The sequence below is a fragment of the Sinocyclocheilus anshuiensis genome, unplaced genomic scaffold (assembly GCF_001515605.1).
Source record: "Sinocyclocheilus anshuiensis isolate Anshui unplaced genomic scaffold, SAMN03320099.WGS_v1.1 scaffold223, whole genome shotgun sequence".
Taxonomy (NCBI): Eukaryota; Metazoa; Chordata; class Actinopteri; order Cypriniformes; family Cyprinidae; genus Sinocyclocheilus; species Sinocyclocheilus anshuiensis.
Window position 1 is genome coordinate 735,939 of NW_015548214.1, and position 5,120 is coordinate 741,058.

At 38.2% G+C, this 5,120-nt stretch overlaps 1 protein-coding gene across 5 annotated transcripts in view; it reads right to left on the minus strand.

Annotated features, from left to right (window-relative positions):
• LOC107653845 (engulfment and cell motility protein 1-like) overlaps positions 1–5,120 on the minus strand; it is a 106,346-nt gene that overhangs the window by 75,493 nt on the left and 25,733 nt on the right. Inside the window, exon 1 of one of the 5 annotated variants that reach the window (XM_016440698.1) lies at positions 1,169–1,293. The exons of the other annotated variants lie outside the window; for them this stretch is intronic. The gene's annotated coding sequence lies outside the window, so the exon portion shown is untranslated. Of the gene's footprint in view, positions 1–1,168; positions 1,294–5,120 lie in introns of those variants that run through there. 5 annotated transcript variants of the gene reach the window in all.

The following is a 5,120-nucleotide window of genomic DNA, read 5'->3' on the forward strand; positions in this document are numbered from 1 at the left end:
AAAGTGTCCAAACTTTTGACTGGTACTGTACTATAATATACACAAAGAATATCGGCCGATATATCGGTATCGGCCCTTTTTTTTACTCCCTAATATCGGTATCGGTCCCAAAAAACCCATATCGGTCGGGCTCTAATTTTTTACTTTGCTGTCTGTCTAAATGCCTTAGAAAGGGATTTGTAAAATGTAAGACTAGGAAAGTGTGAAGTGTTTTTGGACATTTTTTTTTTACACTACCATTACAAAATGTGGAACTCACTGATGTCTTCACAGACATTTTCAACATCTCGCTAGACTTGACTTGACTTGAAAATGTACTGCAGTACAGTGAAGGTATCATGTGGTAATTTTATGAACTTTGGCATATTCCATGGTACTGAATCATTACCATATTCAAATTCCAAAATCAAATGAACAAACAAATGTCTAACAACATGGTATTACTTTTTTCTCTCTCTCTCTCTGTTTGGGAAGCACTGAGAGATGAACATCAGCAAAGAATGGTGTTTTGATGTACAACAGACATTTTAAGTTACAATCAAACACCTGACTCTCTTCTCCTTACCACTAACAGCGGTTAAATAAAAAAAAGACATTAATTTCCTTTGAAATGTTTATAGTTCACAAAAAAACTAACAGTGTAGACAGTCAAGAATTCTGCACTCATTATTTCAGTCTGAGCTGCAGTGGACGCCTAGTGTCAAAGACAAGTCCCCTATTTCTCATACAGTAACCAGGATATCCTGTCAACAGTTGAAACAGTAAAGATTAAAGTTACAATGTTAAAACAAGGATCCACCCACAAAAACTAGATGTGCACTAAAAATATGCATCTAATTAGTAAACACAGCACAGTACAGTGTGGAAATGTCACTCAACAGGTGCACAGCTACAACATTGCAGATCAAATCTAAATTGCATATACTTTCAAAACACATTCAAGTGTAGGCCAATACGGATTATCCTGCCTGCTCGATGGAGACACCTCAATAAAGCAAACAGACCAAATGAAAAGTTTCAGCAATGTATTTAGATTTACAAAAAGAAAAATGCAGCCTGGTTCACAGACAAATCTGTAGTGATATATTAGGGGTCACAGAGTTGACCCCAGTGGCCAAAGCAACACCCTGAGCTGCCCGGACTCATCCGAAAGCATGAAGAAACTTACCCAGAAACCTCCGCAACTAGCAGCCGCTCAAACGAGTTGATGTTTCCTGTTCTTTAAGCCTCAGCAGTGCAGTGTGTTGCTTCTCAACATCATCAACAAAAGCCTTTCAAATCAAGACTACACCCGTATTTATCACACAACTTCTCATGAACCTTGACTTAACCAGTGAGAAAGACAGAGAGATAAAGAAAAGAGAGGTGAAACAGGCGGAGGAAGTAGGCGTTCATCACGAGAAGAGGAAACTGCTGAGCCACAGTTACACGGAAAGGCGGCAAATTTCAAAGATGCAACACAACTGAAGATGTGAGGAGGAAACAGACCCATAGGCTCCTTGCTCGGCTTATCTGAGCATGTCAGACAATAACAGGAGACATGGAGACGCACTGATCGCTTGAGATAAAGCGATGATTTGGTGCATGCATTTAGAAGACAAATTGTAAAACTAAGGCTGTGTGGTGATTAGGTCACAGGAAGTAGTTTTCAAGCCACATATGTATGTCTGTACAAGAAAAAAGAAATTATACGTTACTTAAAATTAATGAAACCTATTTTATGACTTAGGATTTTTTTTACAGTAACGAACAAATTTCCATTATTAATTCTCATTGCTGTAATGTAAAGAATTTGTGACAAATCCCTTTAATACAGTAATGACAACAATCCTAAGCCAACTTTTTTCCCATAAAAAAAATCACAAATTCAAAAACAAAACACGAAACACAAAACACAAAACAAAAACAAAAAAAACAAGCCAAACCAAACCACACCACAACACACCACAACACACCACAACACAATACAACACAACAAAAACAGTACAGATCATCCAGAGGGTCCTGCATCCTGTTTTACAGATAAGGTGACCCTTATTCATACCCATATGAAACAATGGGCTCCATTTCACACTCAGCTGGGCCTTTCATAAACACTTCTGTGACTTGATTAGTACAAATAAACATGAATGCAGTCCACTTCAGTGTGAAATTTCTTCTTCTTTTCAAATAATCCCTTTGATTTCTCAAAGAATTCACACTTCCGCTCTGATACATGTGCGGCCCAGATAAACAAAGCTGACACAAGGACACTGACTCACAGTGCCATGGTAACAAAATTAAAAAACAACCCATGAAGCAGAAAAATAACATGCTCAGTTTATGACAAGCTGGGCAGAATGACATTCCCGGAAAGTGATGCCTAGTGCCACACACAAACAGCACTAATGATCAGTGTGCTAATTGTCACAAGGGCACATTTTCAAGGATGAAAAAAAAAGGAAACGAGCACAAGAGCTGCTGATTACAGCATGGGCCAGCTGCTCTCATTTCCCATATCTGCTCATCCTCTCACAATTTTGAGGAGCACACTTGGTCGTTTCTGATGCAACAGCAGCAGCTGGGTGGCAAATCAAGAGCTGCTAAAATCTCGTTACCCATTAAAGGTTCAGGGGGATGATGGCTAAATTGGCTCATGTCAGTGAATGAGAAGGAGCATATGTTGGTTCCACCCATTGTGGGCTCCTAGGGGCCGGCCGGCCGGCCCTGCTCTCACAGCTGTTGAGGTGGCTCTTGGTTCCCTCGAGCTATGAATAGAGATCAGTGGAGAGCTGGTCAATGAAAAATGTTGGGTCTGGCCTAGATTCATGCGTGGTCGGGTACACCAAACCAGCACTGTTTAGACTGACTGGTAAAATTGGTCAAGGTCTTTGAGACCAGCTAGAAAAAAAAAAAAAAAGAAACAAATGAGGAGGAAGAAAGAGATCCACACATTTTTCTGGAAAATGAGCACATCTAAAATTAAACAGTGACCTTCTTTTGGGGCCTTTACTGTGATAAATGAATGGCAGCTCCACTTTCAACAATATAAAGTGCAACGTGTTCAGATGTTCTCTATTAAAAAAAATAATTCACTTTAAAAAAAAAAAAACATTAATTTACTCATTCATTGGTTTAAACCCATATGACTTACTTTCATCTGTGGAACATAAAAGGAGATATTCTGCTAAATGCTCATGCTGCTCTTTCTCAGCATTTCAAATTACGACCCACTGCTGTCAAAAATGAAATAAAAACACCATAAAACTGGTCCACAGCCCTGTTTAGACTGGACTAGTTTTCCAGGAGGTCATACTTTTCTGAGTTTATATTTTTGCCATTTTAATCCCATCCAAATCTGAAGTCTGTTTTCCCTCACACAACCTTTGCAAAAGTTCCAGAGCAAATACCTACTGTTTTTCCGCAAACTCAACTGTCCTCTGAGAAATCGAATCCTGTCCAAATGCAGATGTCTGTGATTGCTGATACTGTATTATCACAACACTTGTCGTCATGTTATTTCTTGACTAACATAAGCTACCATTTGCGCACTAATCTTCCACATACTGCACTTTTCAATACAGACTAGGGATGACACAAATCTCAATATAATATTGAACCATTCGGTAAAACATCCACGGTTCAATACACGCTTGTGAATTGCGTTTCTTTTTACGGTTTTGCATTTTATTTCTCCCCGAATAGGCTCTGTTTTTGCCTGTGGTTTACCCACTGAGATGGGGAAACTCCTCCCCGCTTATAACGTGATAGACAGTTTAAGCATTTCTATTGATACGTGGGCTAACTGTATTGTTGCATCTCTAATACAGACAGCATGCAACGAAAAATTATAATGAAAAAATTGAGGAGAACCAAATAGTGGAAACTCCTAAGACAGGCCATATTAATATCAGGATCAGGTAAAATGGATATCTAAATTTCTCTGCTTGGTTATGGGTTTATTATAAGCAGCCACTTCTGTAAACTCATGTGAAGTTCATTTAAAAAGGTTTTTATAATAAATGAAAATAATATATATTAAAAAATGCATTAAAAGTTATATGTCATTCATGATGCATGCAATATATATATATATATATTTGGGATGTAATGATTACCGGTTTGATGATAAAATTCCACACGGTTAGTATTACCATTTCATCTTTTAATTATCATTAAAACCGTATTAGATTACCGCGATTTGAACAACTCGCGTCATGATAAATAAATACTGTCCAGCATAAAGCACAGTTTTAAGTAACAAGTCTCACGTGTACACAGCACACAGAGTAGTTTCGTTTTGAGTGAAAACAGGGCGGAAAAGCTGGGAGGTTTTAAAAGAGTGCTAAGGGAATTATACAAATGAATATATTAATGAATTAATTCTTAAATTGTGTTCCAAAGATGAACGAAGGTCTTATGGGTTTCGAACAACACGAGGGTAGAGTAATTAATGACAGAATTTTCATTTTTGGGTGAACTAACCCTTTAATCGCAATACTGCTTTGTCCATGGGGGTTACGGGAAACAGCTCTAATTCAGCTTAAGCGCCACCTGCTGTCAACGAGTGGAATTACAGAGACTTATATTTACATTCAGCTTGCGTGCAGTTTTTGTCTGGCCAAAAACGGACCGAATTTGCATGCTCTGCTGTAAATTTTGACCAGTTGATGAAAAACAAGCTTATGTGGATTCTACACATTTAAAGGGGTCATATGATGTTGCTAAAAAGAACATTATTTTGTGTATTTGGTGTAATGCAATGTGTTTATGCGGTTTAAGGTTAAGAAAATATGTTATTTTCCATATACAGTACATTATTGTTGCTCTTCTTTCTGAAACATGTCAATTCTAACAAAGCTCATCATTCTGAAAAGGGAGGTGTGCTCTGATTGGCCAGCTATCCAGTGCGTTGTGATTGGCCCAATACCTCAAGCGTGTGACGGAAATGTTATGCCTTTACCATACTGTGATGCCCTGTCCGGCCGGAGCGACTAGACAAAAACATTAAAAAAAACATTGTGGGGACATAATTACGGATTATAATGACTTATACTGTCTTTTTACGCGTTGCGTATCGCGCTGCGTAAACATAAAACAATGTCTGCATTTGTGATCGGAGAAACAACAAACAACAAGCC